The sequence below is a fragment of the Tachyglossus aculeatus genome, chromosome 3 (assembly GCF_015852505.1).
Source record: "Tachyglossus aculeatus isolate mTacAcu1 chromosome 3, mTacAcu1.pri, whole genome shotgun sequence".
In the NCBI taxonomy this organism is placed as follows: Eukaryota; Metazoa; Chordata; class Mammalia; order Monotremata; family Tachyglossidae; genus Tachyglossus; species Tachyglossus aculeatus.
In genome coordinates, this window is record NC_052068.1 from 38,173,702 (window position 1) to 38,196,165 (window position 22,464).

Genomic DNA, 22,464 nt, shown 5'->3' on the forward strand with positions numbered 1-22,464 from the left:
TGCATTTTTGTCTTCTTTTCACTCATTCATTCATTGTCGTATTTATTGAGCACTTACTGCCTGCAGAGCACTGGGCTAAGCGCTTGGGAAGTACAAGTCGGCAACATATAGAGACGGTCGCTACCCAACAGTGGGCTCACAGTCTAGAAGGGGGAGACAGACAACAAAACAAAACATGTGGACAGGTGTCAAGTCGTCAGAACAAATAGAATTAAAGCTAAATGCACATCATTAACAAAAGAAATAGAAGAGCGAATATGTACAAGTAAAATAGAGTAGTAAATCTGTACAAACATATTGCTATTTCATTTCTCTAGATCCAAAATCACTTCCCCCTCCTTGACCTGTTAAAAGAAATTCAGTCACCCGATGAAGTCTTACCCTTTTCTGTCTCATTATGCTGTGTTTTCTGGAGCAGTGACTGGACTGGCTGTCTTTAAATAGGAGCACTTTCTCACAACACCTGCCCCACTGATTTTCCAGGCTTTGTTTACTGATGAATCAAGGACCCCTGAAGAGGTTATGTGATGTCTCCGGCATCACTTATAGTCAATGAACTTCAGCATTGCTGGTTCAGGGAAGAACACAAAAATGCTTGGGATTCTTTCAGTCCAAGTAGCGATGGAGCTTAAAATAGCTTTCAGCTTGTTTGAGCGGAAGAATACCCAAAGAGGGGGCTAAATTCCAAAATTTAATTGAATTTAACCTTTTTGAAGTTTCAGAGGATAATTTTTCAAAGAGATAAAGTGATTACGAACAGCTGCCTAGCAAACAAAGGACATCCTCGCTTATCAGGGCCCTTGAAATACATCTTTTCCACGCTAGCCAGGTGGCGGTGGAGTAAAAAACTGGAAGAGAAAAAAAACACTCGCAGAGTTTGTGGGGGGATGTGGTGGGTGGAAGCACATAAGGAGAAAAGACAGACAGCACCTTTTAACCTCGATGTTGTTTTAAGGAAAATCAAAAACGCTGGGTCCAGATACGGCCCTTCATGAACACTAAAAATAGCAAGGAAACATCCGCCCCAACATGCTTAAAAGCGAATATATGATATATCGTGCAACACAAAGGGTACATGCGACATCGAATGTACAGAACTTCAGGCTCCTTTCTTGAATCCTCAAATTCCTCCTCTGCCCTTAAGGGAAAAAAAAGAGGATGAATTATTTAGAAGTGGAATGTTAATATATATTTTCAGAACATGCTCCTGAAAAAGCTGAATTCAGAGCAAAGAAAACAGAACAGGAAAGCTCTTTTCACACAGCCCCAAGACCATCATCCTAGGAGAACGAATACTTCGTCTTTCCTTTGTCAAGTTCTTTGATAAACTGACAGGAAAGTTGGGATAGTAGTTTGAGAGAGGTGAATAGCTACCTTCTTTGAACTGCCTTGTTTTCCATAAATTCACACAAAGTAAGATAATCGGGGAAAATTGGTTTGAGCTCCTAACCCAACCTGGCCTAACCTACTTTTGGAGAAATGCTCTTCCTCAGTTGTCAATAAGACAGAATAATGATCCCCTAGGGTTTCGATCTTTTATGTCACTCATTCAGTGCATTGCAGTAACCTTTGAAAGAAATGTCAAAGATGGAGAGAGAGTGAGATGAAAAATCAAAAGCCTTGCAGCTTAATGGGTTGCATAATAATAATAATAATAATGGTATTTGTTAAGTGCTTAATAATAATAATAATAATAATAATAATAATAATGGCATTTATTAAGCACTTACTATGTGCCAAGCACTGTTCTAAGTGCTGGGGTAGATCCAAGGCTATCAGGTTGTCCCATGTGGGGCTTACAGTCTTAATCCCCATTTTCCAGATGAGGGAACCGAGGCACAGAGAAGTTAAGTGACTTGCCCAAAGTCACCCAACTGACAAGTGGCGGAGGCCGGATTAGAACCCATGACCTCTGACCCCCAAGCCCGGGCTCTTTCCACTAAGCCACGCTGCTTCTCAATACATCATCAATTCACCTTTGTCGTCAATTGAAGGTCAGCCGAATGTCTGCTCTGTGACCTTGGCCAAGTCACTTAACTTCTCTGTGCCTCTGTTACCTCACCTGTAAAATGGGGATTAAGACTGTGAGCCCTGTTCTGGGACATGGACTGTGTCCAACTTGATTAGCTTGTATCCACCCCAGTGCTTAGTACAGTGCCTGGTGCATAGCAGGCACTTAATAAATACCATTAATTAAAAAACAAACAAACCCAAAACCTCACTTACATTAAAACTCACCCAGCAGCTCCTACCATGACCCTATGAAGCAAAAGAAGGCTTGCAATTCACCCTGAATACTCCATTTACCAATAATTCAGGAAGCGCTTAGTACAGTGCTCTGCACACAGTAAGTGCTCAGTAAATACGATTGAATGGATGAATGAATTAGGGAAATGAAATTCCCCCTCTAAACTGTAAGCTCATTGTGGGCAGCGAGTGTGTCAGTTATTGTATTGTACTCTCCCAAGCATTTAGTACAGTGTCCTGCACACAGTAATTGCTCAATAAATATGATTGATTGACTGACTGAAGGCAGGGTCATTTCAGTCATTCATTCAATTCATCCAATCGTATTTATTGAGTGCTTACTGTGTGCAGAGCATTCATTTGTTCATTCAACTGTATTTATTGAGTGCTTACAGTGTGTAGAGCACCGTATTAAACACTTGGGAGAGTACGGTACAACAATAAACAGTCACAATCCCTGACTACAGTGAGCTTAAGGCCTTGAGAGGGGGAGACAGACATCAATACAAATAAATAAAATTATTTGATATTGACATATGTGCTGTAGGGCTGGGAGGGGGGAAAAGCTAAGGGAGCAAGGCAGTGGGAGTGAGGAAAACTGGGGCTTAGTCTGGGAAGGCCTCTTGGAGGAGATTCATTCAATCGTATTTATTGAGCGCTTATTGTGTGCAGAGCACTGTACTAAGCGCTTTGGAAGTACAAGTTGGCAACATATGTGCCTTCAATCATCATCATCATCATCATCATCAATCGTATTTATTGAGCACTTACTATGTGCAGAGCACTGTACTAAGCGCTTGGGAAGTACAAATTGGCAATATATAGAGACAGTCCCTACCCAACAGTGGGCTCACAGTCTAAAAGGGGAGACAGAGAACAAAACCAAACATACTAACAAAATGAAATAAATAGAATAGATATGTACAAGTAAAATAAATAAATAAATAAATAGAGTAATAAATATGTACAAACATATATACATATATACAGGTGTTGTGGGGAAGGGAAGGAGGTAAGATGGGGGGATGGAGAGGGGGACGAGGGGGAGAGGAAGGAAGGGGCTCAGTCTGGGAAGGCCTCCTGGAGGAGGTGAGCTCTCAGCAGGGCCTTGAAGGGAGGAAGAGAGCTAGCTTGGCGGATGGGCAGAGGGAGGGCATTCCAGGCCCGGGGGATGACGTGGGCCGGGGGTCGATGGCGGGACGGGCGAGAACGAGGCACAGCGAGGAGGTTAGCGGCAGAGGAGCGGAGGGTGCGGGCTGGGCTGGAGAAGGAGAGAAGGGAGGTGAGGTAGGAGGGGGCGAGGGGATGAACAGCCTTGAAGCCGAGGGTGAGGAGTTTCTGCCTGATGCGTAGGTTGACTGGTAGCCACTGGAGATTTTTGAGGAGGGGAGTGACATGCCCAGAGCGTTTCTGCACAGAGATGATCCGGGCAGCAGCATGTAATATAGACTGAAGTGGGGAGAGACAGGAGGATGGGAGATCGGAGAGGAGGCTGATGCAGTAATCTAGTCGGGATAGGATGAAAGATTGAACCGGCAAGGTAGCGGTTTGGATGGAGAGGAAAGGGTGGATCTTGGCGATGTTGCGGAGGTGAGACCGGCAGGTTTGGTGACGGCTTGGATGTGAGGGGTGAATGAGAGAGCGGAGTCGAGGATGACACCAAGTTTGCGGGCTTGTGAGACAGGAAGGATGGTAGTGCCATCTACAGTGATGCGAAGGTCAGAGAGAGCACAGGGTTTCGGAGGGAAGATAAGGAGTTCAGTCTTGGACATGTTGAGTTTTAGATGGCGGGCAGACATCCAGATGGAGATGTCCTGAAGGCAGGAGGAGACCCGAGACTGAAGGGAGGGAGAGAGAGCAGGGACAGAGATGTAGATTTGGGTGTCATCAGCGTAGACATGATTGTTGAAGTCATGGGAGTGAATGAGGTCACCAAAGGAGTGAGTGTAGATAGAGAACAGAAGGGGACCCAGAACTGACCCTTGAGGAACCCCTACAATAAGGGGAGTACAAAACCAATAAGGGGAAGTTGGGGGTTTTTTTGTTCGTTTGTTTTAAGGTATTTCTTAAGCACATACTCTGTGCCAAGAACTGTAATAAGTGCTGGGATAGATACAAGATACTTAAGTTGGACACAATCCCTGTCCCCCATGGGGCTCACAGTTTAGGTAAGAGGGAAGAGGGTGTAATCTCCATTTTCCAGATGAGGAGACTGAGGCACAGAGATGTTAGAGAAGCAGCGTGACTCAGTGGAAAGAGCCCGGGCTTGGGAGTCAGAGGTTGTGGGTGCTAATCCCGGCTCCGCCACTTGTCAGCTGTGTGACTTTGGGCGAGTCACTTAATTTCTCTGAGCCTCTGTCACCTCATCTGGAAAATGGGGATGAAGACTGTGAGCCCCTCAGGGCTCACCTTGTATCCCCCCACCACCAGTGCTTAGAACAATGCTTCGCTCATAGTAAGCGCTTAACAAATGCCATTATTATTATTATTATTATTATTATTATTATTGTTATTATTATTATTATGTGACTTGCCTAAAGACATACAGCAGGCAAGTCATGGACCAGGTTTAGAACCCAGATCCCCTGACATCGTGGCTTGTGGTCTTTCTCCTAGGCATGCTGCTTCCTTCTTTACATGGGCAGTGTTCAATCCATGCAATATGCTTGTGAGTCCAGACTCCTTATTAGTATTATTATTCTAATATTTGTTAAGCGCTTACTATGTGCCGAGCACTGTTCTAAGCACTGGGGTAGACAAAAGGTAATCAGGTTGTCCCATGTGGGGTTTACGATTTTAATCCCCATTTTACAGATGAGGTAACTGAGGCACAGAGAAGTTAAGTGGCTTGCCCAAGGTCACGCAGCAGACAAGTGGCGGAGCTGGGATTAAAACCCATGTCCTCTCACTCCCAAATCCATGCTCTTTCCTCTAAGCCATGCTGCTTCCCCACGTAATAATAATAATAATAATAATAATAATGGCATTTGTTAAGTGCTTATTATGTGCCAAGCACTGTTCTAATGCTTGGTGGCAGGGGGGAAACAAGGTAATCAGATTGTCCTACATGGGCTAACAGTCACTCAGCAGACAAGTGGCAGAGCCGGGATTAGAACCCATGACCTTGGACTCCTAAGATGGTGCTCTTTCCACCGACCCCCGCTGTTTCTCTTAAGCACTTAGTGACTCTTCCCAGCCCCTCAATCCCACAGAATTTATGAACATACTTCATATTTGGTTTCTCCCCCTAGCTGAAATATATTTTAATGTCTGTATTCCCACCTTGATTCAAGATTCTTGAGAGCAGGGATCGTAGTGACTTGCTCTGTTGTACTCTCCCAAATGCTTAGTACAGTGCTCCGTACACAGTAATAGTAATGATGGTATTTGTTAAGCGCTTACTATGTGCAAAGCGCTGTTTTAAGCGCTGGGGGGATACAAGGTGATCAGGTTGTCCCACGTGGGGCTCACAGTCTTAATCCCCATTTTACAGATGAGGGAACTGAGGCCCAGAGACGTGAAGTGACTTGCCCGAAGTCACACAGCTGACAATCAATCAATCAATCGTATTTATTGAGCGCTTACTGTGTGCGGAGCACTGTACTAAGCGCTTGGGAAGTACAAGCTGGCAGCATATAGAGACAGTCCCTACCCAACTGTGGGCTCACAGTCTAGAAGGGGGAGACAGAGAACAAAACCAAACATACTAAAAAAATAAAATAAATAGAATAGATAGGTACAAGTAAAATAAATAAATAAATAGACAAATGGCGGAGCCGGGATTTGAACCCATGACCTCTGACTCCAAACCCCGGGCTCTTTCCACTGAGCCATGCTGCTTCTCGGTGGACAGTCAGTAGATATCACTGATTGATTAATTGTTACTTTAGGGCATTATGGGGGATGAAAATATTGGCAGGTTCAAGAGGACCCCGGGTAAATAATAATAATAATAATAATGATGGCATTTATTAAGCGCTTACTATGTGCAAAGCACTGTTCTAAGCGCTGGGAGGATACAAGGTGATGAGGTTGTCCCACGTGGGGCTCACAGTCTTCATCCCCATTTTACAGATGAGGGAACTGAGGCCCAGAGAAGTTAAGTGACTTGCCCAAAGTCACACAGCTAAGTGGTGAAGCCGGGATTTGAACCCATGACTTCTGACTCCAAAGCCCGGGCTCTTTCCCACTGAGCCACGCTGGATTAGCTGTCTACTCTTCCAAGCACTTAGTACAGACCTCTGTACGTAGTAAGTACTCAATAAATAGCATTGACTGATATGAATTGCTAGAAGAAAGGTTAGGGATGTAGAAGGGAAAGTTGTGGAGATTATGTGGACTATTCCTAAGCTTTGGTATGGATGTCTATGTGACCCCCCCCACCCCCGAACGGCTTTCCCGGACTGATCCCCCCTTTTCCTCTGCTCCTCCTCCCCTCCCCGTCTCCCCGACTCTTTCCCTCGGCTCTACCCCCCTCCCCGCCCCACAGCACTTGTGTGTATATATGTGCATATATATTATTCTATTTATTTTATTAATGATGTGTATAGATCTATAATCCTATTTATTTCTATTGATGCCCGTCTACTTGTTTTGTTGTCTGTCTCCCCATTACTAGACTGCGAGCCCGTTGTCGGGTTGGGATTGTCTCTGTCTGTTGCCGAATTGTACTTTCCAAGCGCTTAGTACTCTGCACACAGTAAGCGCTCAATAACTATGACTGACTGAATGAATGTCTAGATACCATACCTCCAATCATCGTGTTACCATTGGTGGGGACGTGATATTGTTTGGATAAACCATTGATTCATTCATTCATTCATTCAATCGTATTTATTGAGCGCTTACTGTGTGCAGAGCACTGTACTAAGCGCTTGGGAAGTACAAGTTGGCAGCACATAGAGACGGTCCCTACCCAGCAGCGGGCTCACATTCTAGAAGGGGGAGACAGAGAACAAAACAAAACAGATTAACAAAATAAAAGAAATAGAATAAACATGTACAAGTAAAATAAATAGAGTAATAAATTCATTCATTCAATCGTATTTATTGGGAGCGTTTCAGTTCTTTCTTGTAAGTGGTGAAGACAATCTCCTCCACAGAGGCAGAAGTAGCGATAACAGCTTGCTCCCCCCTCCCCGGCCCCTCTGGGCCAAATTCATTCATTCATTCAATCGTATTTATTGAGCGCTTACTGTGTGCAGAGCACTGCACTAAGCGCTTGGGAAGTACAAGTTGGCAACACATCTTAGAGCACAGTTTTGTCTAAATGATTCTGACTAATCTGTGAAGTTCTTTGTTCCTGGCTGTGGATTAGATGGTGAATAGTACTCTGGCTGTTTATTTCAGCAGTGCCATCTTATTTCTGGAATCCCCTTTTCCTATGGAATGGACAAAAATCTGAATAATTTCTAACTCCTGATAATAATAATAATAATGGCATTTATTAAGCGCTCACTATGTGCACTGTTCTAAGCGCTGAGGTAGATACAAGGTGATCAGGTTGTCTCATGGGGGGCTCACAGTCTTAATCCCCGTTTTACAGATGAGGTAACTGAGGCCCAGAAAAGTGAAGTGACTTGCCCAAAGTCCCACGGCTGACAATTGACAGAGCCGGGATTTGAACCCGTGACCTCTGACTCCAAAGCCCCTGCTCTTACCACTGAGCCACGCTGCTTCTCCTGAGGAGAAGATTAGACGTACTCTGCCGGTCTGAATCCCCACTCGTAGTTACTGTTCTTTTTTCAAAAATACATTTAGCTACTGGATTTTGTAAAAGAAAGATACATTTAGCTACTGGATTTTGTAAAACGGTTTATTCGCATTTTGAACGGGCCCACTGTCCTTAGGGAAATGAGTCTATTTTAAATAAATCCAACAAATAAATGAAGGAGGTCTGAAATGGGCTTAAATGACATTTCCTGGAGTTGAAGTCAGCAAAACATGCTCAGTCTGACTGTTGCTCCTGGATCCTATCTTAATTACCGCTAAAACCAAATTTATGTGGTAGTTATGGGGTTCTGTGTTACCTGCTTGCCTGTTTAGAGCTCTATAATAACTTTTTTTTTAAATGGGGACAGATAGATAATTGGAAATCCCTATCATTCAGTCTCCACACATTCCAGTTTTTGACATTTCTAAAATTCGAAATCACCCCGTCAACAATCTCATTCGTCTAACAATCTCTCGGGAAATTCCCCACCGTGACTCTCTCTGCTCCCCCTCCTCTCCCTCTGGGGGATTCGTGACCAATTTGGCTCACCCTGTCTAGTCTCTGACTGGTCCCACACCCCCGCAATTGGCCCCATTCCCTCTAAATGGTCTCCCCAACCACGGGGGGAATTCCCCTCCCTTTGACCTTCCGTCTTCTTGGGGAATTCCGTCCCCCTGCCTGACTCCTCACCAGACCATTTTCACATTCCCTCGGAGAGAGTTCCTGCTCCTCTCTCCCAACTCACGAGATTCTTTGTCTCTCACTTCTCCTCTGTCCTCTCCGCTGGGCCTTTGCTCTTCTTTATCATCATCGTCATCAATCGTATTTATTGAGCGCTTACTATGTGCAGAGCACTGGACTAAGCGCTTGGGAAGTACAAATTGGCAACATATAGAGACAGTCCCTACCCAACAGTGGGCTCACAGTCTAAAAGCAGAGGACAGGAAAGGAGGGAGAAACGTGGGAGGGAGAAGCCGTGTGGCCTATTGGATAGACCAGGGGCCTGGGACTCAGAAGGACTGTCTACACCTGTCTACATGTTTTGTTTTGTTGTCTGTCTCCCCCTTCTAGACTGTGAGCCCGTCGTTGGGTAGCCACCGTCTCTATATGTTGCCGACTTGTACTTCCCAAGCGCTTAGTACAGTGCTCTGCCCACAGTAAGCGCTCAATAAATACGATTGAATGAATGAAAGGACCTGGGTTCTAAAAGCAGCTCCTCCCCTTGTCTGCTCTGGGACCTTGGGCAAGTCAGTCAGTCAGTCAGTCGGCCATTCGTATTTATTGAGTGTTTTTAGACTGTAGTTTTTAGACTGTATTTTTAGACTGTGAGCCCACTGTTGGGTAGGGACTGTCTCTATATGTTGCCAATTTGTACTTCCCAAGCGCTTAGTACAGTGCTCTGCACATAGTAAGCGCTCAATAAATACAATTGATGATGATGATGATGATTGAATGAATGAAAGGACCTGGGTTCTAAAAACAGCTCCTCCCCTTGTCTGCTCTGGGACCTTGGGCAAGTCAGTCAGTCAGTCAGTCGGCCATTCGTATTTATTGAGTGTTTTTAGACTGTAGTTTTTAGACTGTATTTTTAGACTGTGAGCCCACTGTTGGGTAGGGACTGTCTCTATATGTTGCCAACTTGGACTTCCCAAGCGCTTAGTACAGTGCTCTGCACAAAGTAAGCGCTCAATAAATACGATTGATTGATTGATTGAGTGCTTACTGTGTGCAGAGCACTGTACCAAGTGCTTGGGAGTGTACACTGTAATAATAAACAAACACAATCCCTGCCCACACCGAGCTTAGAGTCTAGAGGACTGTAAGTCACTTCACTTCAAGTCCCTTCACTTCTTTGTGCCTCAGTTAGCTCGTCTGTAAAACGGGGATTAAGACAGTGAACCCCAAGTGGGACATAGACTGTGTGACGATGGGGTCAACCCCATCGCCTAAAACAGTGCCTGTCACCTCGTTAAACGCTTAATACCATTAAAAAAAAAAAAACAAAACAGGTCAGGAAGGACACGAGGTTGAGAAAGATGGAGTCAGGAGCAGACATTGAGGGGAAGAGCTAATAATTGAACAATTGAGCAATTTGGGAAGAGCAAGAACGCTAGAGACACGAGGAACCAGGAATACCCACGGAGTCGAGGAAGGAATTAGCAGTTGGTTTGTCTGCTGAGTAGACTGGTGACAATTGCACACAGGTCGTCTGATCTATCGGTGATTGATTTCAATTGTTATTTATTTGTTCTACTGTCATTTGAATTGGAAGACTTTAGGAGAGAGCAAGTAGCCTTTCGGTTTAGTTCGTGTTCTGATCAATTTAGTAAGAATACGTATTTAAGCACAATTCAATTTTTTTAAGACCCTATACTTTTATTTTTTTAATGGGGAAAACCTAGAAGAGTCTTGGGAGAAATGGAGGTGAGGAGATCTGCTATTCCCCCATGAAAATGTTGGACTAGAGAGGTATTGCAGAGTTCAAAAAGAAAGTGTTTGGGCAGGCTCATAATAATAATGATACTAATAATAATAATAACTGTGCTATTTGTTAAGCATTTACTATGTGCCCGGCACTCTTCTAAGAGCTGTGATAGATTCAAGCTAATTGGGTTGGACATAATCCCTTTCCCACATAGGGCTCACAATCTTAATCCCCATAGACTGTGAGCCCGCTGTTGGGTAGGGACCGTCTCTATATGTTGCCAACTTGTACTTCCCAAGCGCTTAGTACAGTGCTCTGCACACAGCAAGCGCTCAATAAATACGATTGAATGAATTTAACAGATGAGGGAACTGTGGCACAGAGAAGTCAATAAAAATAATAATGGTATTTGTTAAGCACTTAACTAGGTGCCAGGCACTGTTCTAAGCACTGCGGTAGGTACGAGATAATCGGGTTGGACACAGTCCCTGTCCCACACAGGGCTCACAGTCCTATCCCATTTTACAGATGAGGGAGCTGAGGCACAGAGAAGTTAAGGGACTTGTCTAAAATCACACAGCAGACAAGTGGCAGAGCCGGGATTAGGACCCAGGTGGTCCTTCTGACTCCTGGGACCGTGCTCTAACCACTAGGCCATGCTGCTTCTCTTGACATGGCGCTGGTTTGGCAACTCCCTAAATTCTCCTACACCATAAATCCATGAGTCTGAGGGTGAAATTAGGGAAAACTCAAACCATGGGAGGGATGCGAGTGATGCCAGAGAGCCACTGCCCATTGATTACGGGGAAGCAGCATGGCTCAGTGGAAAGAGCCCTGTCTTGGAAGCCGGAGGTCCTGGGTTCTAATCCCGGCTCCGCCGGGACTTTGGGCAAGTCACTTCACTTCTCTGTGCCTCAGTTACCTCATCTGTAAAATGGGGATGAAGACTGTGAGCCCCACGTGGGACAACCTGATTACCTTGTATCTACCCCAGCGCTTAGAACAGTGCTTGGCACATAGTAAGTGCTTGAAAAATACCATCATTATTATGATTGTTATTGATGCAAGGGTTGGAGACAGAATATTGGACAAGGGCCAACCCAGAATGGCACTTTTTATGAGCTTATTAGCCCTTGCGGGCAGGGAATGTGTCTGTTTATTGTTATATTGGACTCTCCCAAGCGCTCAGTACAGTGCTCTTCAAGCAGTAAGTGCTCAGTAAATATGACTGACTGACTTATTTTCTTTATTTAGACTGTGAGCCCCATATGGGACAGGGATTGGGTCTGACCCATTCACGTGTATCTACCCTAGTGCTTAGAACAGTGCTGGACACCCAGTAGATACTTAACTAATACCTAATTATAATGATCAATTATTATTATGAACAATATGAATTTATCCTATCTACCCTAGTGCTTAGAACAGTGCTTGACACCCAGTAGATACTTTACTAATACCTAATTATAATGTTCAATTATTATTATGAACAATATGAATTTATCCTATCTACCCTAGTGCTTAGAACAGTGCTTGACACCCAGTAGATACTTAACTAATACCTAATTACAATGATCAATTATTATTATGAACAATATGAATTTATCCTATCTACCCTAGTGCTTAGAACAGTGCTTGACACCCAGTAGATACTTAACTAGTACCTAATTATAATGATCAATTATTATTATGAACAATATGAATTTATCCTATCTACCCTAGTGCTTAGAATAGTGCTTGACACCCAGTAGATTCTTAACTAATACCTAATTATAATGATCAATTATTATTATGAACAACATGAATTTATCCTATCTACCCTAGTGTTTAGAACAGTGCTTGACACCCAGTAAATACTTAACTAATACCTAATTATAATGATCAATTATTATTATGAACAATATGAATTTATCGCATCTACCCTAGTGCTTAGAACAGTGCTTGACACCCAGTAGAAACTTAACTAATACCTAATTATAATGATCAATTATTATTATGAACAATATGAATTTATCGCATCTACCCTAGTGCTTAGAACAGTGCTTGACACCCATTAGATACTTAACTAATACCTAATTATAATGATCAATTATTATTATGTACAATATGAATTTATCGTATCTACCCTGGTGCTTAGAACGGTGCTTGACACCCAGTATATACTTAACTAATACCTAATTACAATGATCTATTATTATTATGAACAATATGAATTTATCATATCTACCCTAGTGCGTAGACCAGTGCTTGACACCCAGTAGATAATTAACTAATACCTAATTACAATGATCAATTATTATTGTGAACAATATGAATTTATCCTATCTACCCTAGTGCTTAGAACAGAGCTTGACACCCAGTAAATACTTAACTAATACCTAATTATAATGATCAATTATTATTATGAGCAATATGAATTTATCCTATCTACCCTAGTGCTTAGAACAGTGCTGGACACACAGTAGATACTTAACTAATACCTAATTATAATGATCAATTATTATTATGAACAATATGAATTTATCGTATCTACCCTAGTGCTTAGAAGAGTGCTTGACACCCAGTAGATACTTAACTAATACCTAATTATAGTGATCAGTTATTATTATGAACAATATGAATTTATTGATCTGCATATACCATTTCTTTTACAGAAGAAAATGTCTGAAAATCAAGGTTCTAAAGGGGTCCAATTCCAAAAAATTCATTGTAGAATGCAGAACTGAAGTGAAATACCAGACTGAGCCCCTTCCTTCCTCTCCCCCTCGTCCCCTTCTCCGTCCCCACATCTTACCTCCTTCCCTTCCCCACAGCACCTGTATATATGTATATATGTTTGTACATATTTATTACTCTATTTATTTTACTTGTACATATCTATTCTATTTATTTTATTTTGTTAGTATGTTTGGTTTTTTTTTTCTCTGTCTCCCCCTTTTAGACTGTGAGCCCAGTGTTGGGTAGGGACTGTCTCTATATGTTGCCAATTTGTACTTCCCAAGCGCTTAGTACAGTGCTCTGCACATAATAAGTGCTCAATAAATATGATTGAATGATTGATTGATTGATTGATGGTTTCAAAAGCCCTTTCTCCCCAGCAAGAATGCGTCAAAATGGGGAAGGCAGAAAACGAAACAAAACTCATAGTGGAATTTCAGTGAGGAGTCAATAAACAACAGCAGGAAAGTAAACTCCCAAGATAGAAAAGCAGTCAGTCTTTTAATTGTATTTATTGTGCACTTATTGAGTCCAGAGCGCTGTCAGTGTTTGAGTGTTGAGAATTATGAATAGAGTTATGCCCTCAAGGAGCTTAAAACTATCAGGAAAGGCAGACACTGGAATCAGATAGGAAGACGTGATAGAGAATATAAGATAATAATCAATCAATCAATCAATCGTATTTATTGAGTGCTTACTGTGTGCAGAGCACTGTACTAAGCGCTTGGGAAGTACAAGTTGGCAACATATAGAGACAGTCCCTACCCAACAGTGGGCTCATAACTGTGGTATTTGCTGAGTGCTTACTATCAATCAATCAATCAATCAATGAATCGTATTGAGCGCTTACTGTGTGCAGAGCACTGTACTAAGCGCTTGGGAAGTACAAGTTGGCAACATATAGAGACACTCCTATGTGCCAAGCACTGTTCTAAGAGGAGGGGTAGATACAAGGTAATCAGGTTGGACACAGTCCCTGTCCCACATGGGGCTCACGGTCTTAATCCCCATTTTAAAGATGAGGCAGCTGAGGCACGGAGAAGAGAAGTGACTCATCCAAGGTCACACAGCGGACTTGCGGCAGAGCTGGGATGAGAACCACATCCTTTGACTCCCGTTGTCGTTCCACTAGTTCACGCACGCAAGTGCTGAGGAGAGTTGGGAATATTTAAGTGCCTAGGTGGTGCATATGTGCTGACATGGGAGTTGGGGGATATGAGGTGGCGAGGTTTGAATTTAATCAGGAAATGACCTCCTGGAGGAGGTATGATCTCAGAAAGGCTTTGAAGATGGGAGATGGAGGGGGTTTCAGAGGGCGGGGGTGGGAGAGACCAGAATGAGTAGGCTAGCCGGGGAGGAAACAGGGTGTGAGCCTTGGGGGCAGCGGGAGGATGGAGAAGGATTAGAGAGAAAGCCGGCCCACCCCCAACCTCCAGGAAACAGCTGCTCAGAGTGACCAAGCTCCAGTTCCTGGGACCCACGTTATTGGAAAACTATCTTCTTCCCACATCCCATCCTGCCATTTAGCTAGGCTCAGACACAAGTTGCCAACATTTCCAGCCGGGGGGTTATTTAGATAGGTATAATCAGGGTATCTTTTCTCTCCCCACTTCTATGCTTAGACTGTGAGCCCACACCAGGGACATGAACCATTTCATTCATTCATCCAATCGTATTTACTGAGCGCTTACTTTGTGCAGAGCACTGTACTAAGCACTTGGGAAGTACAAGTTGGCAACGTATAGAGACGGTCCCTACCCAACGATGGGCTCACAGTCTAGAAGACCATTTGTAATTCCCACCTGTGTATTCTTTTCATTCATTCAGCAGTATTTATGGATTGCTTATGGTGTGCAGAACACTATACTATTACTAATAATGATGGCATTTATCCATCCCCCCTCCTTACCTCCTTCCCTTCCCTGCAGCACCTGTATATAATAATAATGGCATTTATTAAGCGCTTACTATGTGTGAAGCACTGTTCTAAGCACTAGGAAGGTTACAAGGTGATCAGGTTGTCCCACAGGGGGCTCACAGTTTTAATCCCTATTTTCCAGATGAGGTAACTGAGGCCCAGAGAAGTGAAGTGACTTGCCCAAAGTCACACAGCTGACAAGTGACGGAGTCAGGATTTGAACCCATGACCTCTGACTCCAAAGCCCGTACTCTTTCCCCTGAGCCACGCTGCTTCACCTGTATATATGTATATATGTTTGTACGTATTTATTACTCTATTTATTTATTTTACCTGTACATATCTATTCTATTTATTTTATTTTGTTAATATGTTTTGTTTTGTTCTCTGTCGCCCCCTTCTAGACTGTGAGCCCACTGTTGGGTAGGGACCGTCTCTATGTGTTGCCAACTTGTACTTCCCAAGCGCTTAGTACAGTGCTCTGCACACAGTAAGCATTCAATAAATACAATTGATTGATTGATTGATTAAGCGCTTACCATATGCAAAGCACTATTCTAAGCACTGGGGAGGTGATCTGGTTGTCCCATGCGGGGCTCACAGTCTTAATCCCCATTTTACAGATGAGGGAACTGGGGCCCAGAGAAGTGAAGTGACTTGCCCAAAGTCACACAGCTGACAAGTGACGGAGCCGGGATTTGAACCCATGACCTCTGACTCCAAAGCCTGGGCTCTTTCCACTGAGCCACGCTGCTTCCCAAGTTTGTTTTACTTGTACATATCTATTCTATTTATTTTATTTTGTTAGTATGTTTGGTTTTGTTCTCTGTCTCCCCCTTTTTAGACTGTGAGCCCACTGCTGGGTAGGGACTGTCTCTATATGTTGCCAACTTGTACTTCCCAAGCGCTTAGTGCAGTGCTCTGCACACAGTAAGTGCTCAATAAATACGATTGATTGATTGATTGATTGATTGATTGATTAGGAGAGTATAGTACTACACTAAACAGTCACGTTCCCTGCCCACAACGGGCTTAGAGTCGGGGAGACGGACATCTGTACAAGTAAATAAAATTATAGATATGTAATCAGCGTGGATATGGAAGCAGCATGGCTCAGTGGAAAAAGCACGGGCTTTGAAGTCAGAGGTCATGGGTTCAAATCCTGGTTCCACCACTTGTCAACTGGGTGACTTTGGGCAAGTCACTTAACTTCTCTGGGCCTCAGTTCCCTCATCTGTAAAATGGGGATGAAGACTGTGAGCCCCACGTGGGACAACCTGATCACCTTGTAAATTCCCCAGTGCTTAGAACAGTGCTCTGCACATAGTAAGCGCTTAATAAATGCCATTATTATTATTATTATTATTATTACGTCAGTGCTGCGGGGCTGGGAGGGGGGAAGAGTAAAGGGAGCATGTCAGGGCAATGATGTAGAACGGAGTGGGAGATGAGGAAAAGTGGGGCTTAGTCTGGGAAGGCCTCTTGGAGAAGATGTGCCTTCAATAAGGCTTGGAAGCGGGGGAGAGTAATTGTCTCTCCGGCACTTAGTAACATCATCATCATCATCATCATCACCAATCGTATTTATTGAGCGCTTACTGTGTGCAGAGCACTGTACTAAGCGCTTGGGAAGTACAAGTTGGCAACATATAGAGACGGTCCCTACCCAACAGTGGGCTCACAGTCTAAAAGGGGGAGACAGAGGACAAAACCAAACATACTAACAAAATCAAATAAATAGAATAGATATGTACAAGTAAAATAAATAAATAGAGTAACAAATATGTACAAACATATATACATATAAACAGGTGCTGTGGGGAAGGGAAGAAGGTAAGATGGTGGGGATGGAGAGGGGGACGAGGGGGAGAGTTCTGTGCACATTGAGTGTTCAATCAATATTACTAAATACTATTACACAAGTTAAATAAATAAATAGAGTAACAAATATGTACAAACATATAGACATATAAACAGGTGCTGTGGGGAAGGGAAGGAGGTAAGATGGGGGGGAGATGACGAGGGGGAGAGTTCTGTGCACATTGAGTGTTCAATCGATATTACAAAATACTGTTACTACTGCTATTACTAGAAGGGAGCTAACCCACAGCAAGCCAGTTCACCCAGGCCCGATGCTGACAATTCTGCCAGAGATGCAGTATTTATTGATTTTGATGGCTGTCTCCCCTCCCATCCCTATCTGGACTGTAAGCCCATTATAGGCAGGGACTGTCTTTCTTAATTGCTGTATTGTACTTTCCGAGCAATTAGTACAGTGCTGTGCACACGGTAAATGCTCGATAAATGCGATTGAACGAATGAATGAATGAATATAGTGGTAATAATAAAAATAATAATAAGAAGAAGAATTATGGTATTTTTTAAGCACTTACTATGTGCCAAGCACTGTTCTAAGTACTGGGGTAAATACAAGGTAATCCGTTTGTCCCACGTGGGGCTCACAGTCTTAATCTCCATTTTACAGTTGAGGTAACTGAGGCACAGTATACTGGTAATAATAAAAATAATGATAAGAGAAGCAGCGTGGTTCAGTGGAAAGAGCACGGGCTTGGGAGTCAAAGGTCGTGGGTTCGAATCCCGGCTCTGCCTCTCGTCAGCTGTGTGACTTTGGGCAATTCACTTCACTTTTCTGTGCCTCAGTTACCTCATCTGTTAAATGGGAATGGACTGTGAGCCCCACATGGGACAACCTGATCACCTTGTAACCCCCCACCCCAGCGCTTAGAACAGTGTTTCACACATAGTAAGCGCTTAACAAATGCCATTATTATTATTATTATTATTCTTATTAAGAAGAAGAATAATTATGGTATTTTTTAAGCACTTACTATGTGCCAAGCACTGTTCTAAGTGCTAGGGTAAATACAAGGTAATCCGTTTGTCCCACGTGGGACTCACAGTCTTAATCTCCATTTTATAGTTGAGGTAACTGAGGCACAGTATAGTGGTAATAATAAAAATAATAATAAGAAGAAGGATTATGGTATTTTTGAAGCACTTACTATGTGTCAAGCACTGTTCTAAGTGCTGGGGTAAATACAAGGTAATCCGTTTGTCCCATGTGAGGCTCACAGTCTTAATCTCCATTTTACAGTTGAGGTAACTGAGGCACAGTATAGTGGTAATTATAAAAATAATAAGAAGAATAATTATGGCATTTTTTAAACACTTACTATGTGCCAAGCACTGTTCTAAGTGCTGGCGTAAATACAAGGTAATCCGTTTGTCCCACGTGGGGCACACAGTCTTAATCTCCATTTTATAGTTGAGGTAACTGAGGCACAGTATACTGGTAATAATAAAAATAATGATAAGAAGAATAATTATGGTATTTTTCAAGCACTTACTATGTGCCAAGTACTGTTCTAAGTGCTGGGGTAAATACAAGGTAATCCATTTGTCCCACGTGGGGCTCACAGTCTCAATCTCCCTTTTACAGTTGAGGTAACTGAGGCACAGTATAGTGGTAATAATAAAAATAATGATAAGAAGAATAATTATGGTATTTTTTAAGCACTTACTATGTGCCAAGCACCGTTCTAAGTGCTGGGGTAAATACAAGGTAATCCGTTCGTCCCATGTGGGGCTCACAGTCTTAATCCCCATTTTACAGTTGAGGTGACTGAGGCACAGAGAAGTTAAGAACAGTGCTTTGCACATAGTAAGCGCTTAATAAATGCCATCATTATTATTATTATTAAGTGGCTTGCCCAAGGTCACACAGCAGACAAGGGGTGGGGCTGGGATTAGAACCCACGTCCTTTGATTCCCAGGCTCATACTCTTTCCACTAAGCTGCTTAGGTAGTAGTAGGGGAGCATCTACTCAGTTCAATACATTGTACTACGCTCTGGGGAAGTACTCTAAAAGACGTACCCCTGCCCAAAAGGAATTTAAACTCCGATGAGGAAGATGGAAAATGGAATTATTCACAAGCCGCAAACTCAGAATCGATAAAACTGAACTTTTTCAATTGATTATACGTATAAACCCAAGTGCTTAGGATGGGCATCCGAAAATACTTGAGTGCGACAGGTAGCTGAAAGTCTGAGAAGATTCAGGGTAATATAATAATATTGGCATTTATTAAGCACTTACTATGTGCAAAGCACTGTTCTAAGCACTGGGAAGGTTACAAGGTGATCAGGTTGTCCCATGGGGGGCTCACAGTCTTAATCCCCACTTTCCAGATGAGGGAACTGAGGCCCAGAGAAGTGAAGTGACTTGCCCAAAGTCACACAGCTGACAGTTGGCGGAGTCAGGATTTGAACCCGTGACCTCTGACTCCAGAGCTCGTGCTGTTTTCCACTGAGCCACGCCGAGTACTGATATAAATATCAGGGAAGGCTTGGTGGAGGCAGTAAGGTTTTAAGAAAGCTCTGAAGGTGAGGAGGGCTGAGGTCTGTCCGATTTGGAAGGGGAAAGGCACCACAAGAATTGACCCTAAGCAAATTCCCCTAGATCAATCAATCGTATTTATTGAGCACTTACTGTGTGCAGAGCACTGTACTAAGTGCTTAGCACTGTACCCCCTTTTAGACTGTGAGCCCACTGTTGGGTAGGGACTGTCTCTATATGTTGCCAACTTGTACTTCCCAAGCGCTTAGTACAGTGCTCTGCACACTAAGCGCTCAATAAATACGATTGATTGATTGATACTAAGTGCTTCACCCCAGTTCACCCTAGATGGTGAACTGTCCACATTGCCGCCGAGGCTGTCAGTGGGGTGGCCAAGGCGGTCCTTCAAATACCGGATGAGGAGGTGACCGTGACCCCCGTGCATTATGTCATGTATGCAGTGTAATGTGATGTTGTCATAGCCACCATTTTGCTCAAACACATCAGTTTTACGGGATTCTAGAACATTTCTCCCAGGAGACCTATACACCCTCCACTTTCTCCAGAGCCCTTGCGTTTCCCTCACTTTCCGGGTTTATGTGAACTCTAGCATCAAAAAAAGCGAAAACAAAACAGAAAACCGGCTTCATGACGGTTAAATGTTCGAAGTCGGCCCTGATCTGAGAGAGTCTGAGACTCAAATCTCTGGTGCTTACGAAGTGGCTGGATTTGATCCACTGTCCTCCTCTCCTGTGCAGGGAGGGAGATTCCGCTGTGGAGTTGACTGTGAGCCCACTGTTGGGTAGGGACTGTCTCTATATGTTTCCAACTTGTACTTCCCAAGCGCTTAGTACAGTGCTCTGCACGCAGTAAGCGCTCAATAAATACGATTGATGATGATGATGAGTTGGGCACGGCTCTCCCTCATGGTCATCCGTTCCCCCCCACCCCCAGATCCCCCACGGCACCCTTCCCCACAGCACCTGTATATATGTATATATGTTTGTACATATTTATTACTCTATTTATTTATTTATTTATTTATTTTACTTGTACATATCTATTCTATTTATTTTATTTTGTTAATATGTTTGGTTTTGTTCTCTGTCTCCCCCTTCTAGACCGTGAGCCCACTGCTGGGTAGGGACTGTCTCTATAGGGACCGTCTCTATATGTTGCCAACTTGTACTTCCCAAGTGCTTAGTACAGTGCTCTGCACACAGTAAGCGCTCGATAAATACGATTGATTGATTGATTGATTGACCCCAACCCGATCTGAGGTCCCGACCATTGTTCTAATTTAGGCCTTCTAGGACACAGAAAAAATGGGGGACCCTGGTCATTTTACCCCAAGGGCCTCCGTGATAATTCAGTAACACCAGTGAAAAAGATTACAAGGTAGTCCATAAACTGAGTATTTTCTTACCCATATTCTCATACTAGGCACTGCGTAAGACTCTAATGGAAGTGTCCTCCTTTTCATTTTATCTCAACGCCTGTATCTTTCTAGTTTACAGACTCCCTGAATTCTTTCTTTGATTACAGCCAAAATGGAGTACGCTGTGTGATGTTTATGAAACCCTGCGGACTATCCTCCTTCTGGCTAATATTCTGCGAGATATCCTCCTTTCAAAGACATTTAGCTGTTAGAGAGTTAACGGCTTCCGCAACCTGGAAGGGTTTTAAAAATTCTCTCAGATCTATCTTGAGACCGATGAGATAATTCTGTGCGTGTGTAGCTGCAGCACGGCTACAAAATCAGTGTGTGGCAGTATTTGAATGCTCTTGAGAAAGCCGTCGTCGTTATGAAACAGGCCTCGGTGTCGGAGGGAAACTTGGTTTGGGGGTCCCAGGTTGAGCTGTAGCTTAGAGCCCAGGCTACAACCATAGCTGTAGACCCCGGGTATCACCGTAGCTGACAGTCGCATGTAGAGCTGTAGCGGACTGCCCGGTGTAGACTGTAGCTGATGGCTCTGCGTCCAGCCCTACCCTAAGTAGATCTCTAGCTGAGAACCTTTTGTAGATCTGTAGTTGACACCCCTAAGGTTGAACTGTAGCAGACACCCTAGCTTGAGACCCCGGGGTAGAGCTGTAGCGAACAGCCCGCTTACTGTTAGTCCCTGGTGAAGTTGTAGCTGTCAGCCCTTGGGCATTGCTGTAGCTGAAAGCCCTAGGGAGAACTCTAGCTGACAGCCCTAGACTGTAAGCACGTTGCAGGCAGGGAATGCGCCTGTTTAATTGTTGTAGTTAGGCTGTCTGTAAATATGATTGAATAAACGAATGACAGTCTTAAACTCCATTTTACAGTTGAGGTAACAGGCACAGTACAGTGGTAATAATAAAAATAATGATAAGAAGAGGAATTATGGTATTTTTTTAAGCACTTACTATGTGCCAAGCAGTGTTCTAAGTGCTGGGGTAAGTACAAGGTAATCCGTTTGTCCCACGTGGGGCTCACAGTCTGAATCTCCATTTTACAGTTGAGGTGACTGAGGCGCAGTATAGTGGTAATAATAAAAATAATAATAATAAGAAGAATTATGGTATTTTTTAAGCACTTACTATGTGCCAAGCACTGTTCTAAGTGCTGGGGTAAGTACAAGGTAATCCGTTTGTCCCACATGGGGCTCACAGTCTGAATCTCCATTTTACAGTTGAGGTGACTGAGGCACAGTATAGTGGTAATAATAACAATAATGATAAGAAGAGGAATTATGGTATTTTTTTAAGCACTTACTATGTGCCAAGCACTGTTCTAAGTGCTGGGGTAAATACAAGGTAATCCGTTTGTCCCACGTGGGGCTCACAGTCTGAGTCTCCATTTTACAGTTGAGGTGACTGAGGCACAGTATAGTGGTAATAATAACGATAATGATAAGAAGAGGAATTATGGTATTTTTTTAAGCACTTACTATGTGCCAAGCACTGTTCTAAGTGCTGGGGTAAATACAAGGTAATCCGTTTGTCCCACGTGGGGCTCACAGTCTGAGTCTCCATTTTACAGTTGAGGTGACTGAGGCACAGTATAGTGGTAATAATAAAAATAATAATAAGAAGAAGAATTATGGTATTTTTAAGCACTTAC

At 43.3% G+C, this 22,464-nt stretch overlaps 1 protein-coding gene across 1 annotated transcript in view; it reads left to right on the forward strand.

The window, feature by feature from the left end:
• Positions 1-22,464, forward strand: part of RNLS (renalase, FAD dependent amine oxidase) — a 356,662-nt gene that overhangs the window by 42,456 nt on the left and 291,742 nt on the right. The gene's annotated exons all lie outside the window — the stretch shown is intronic.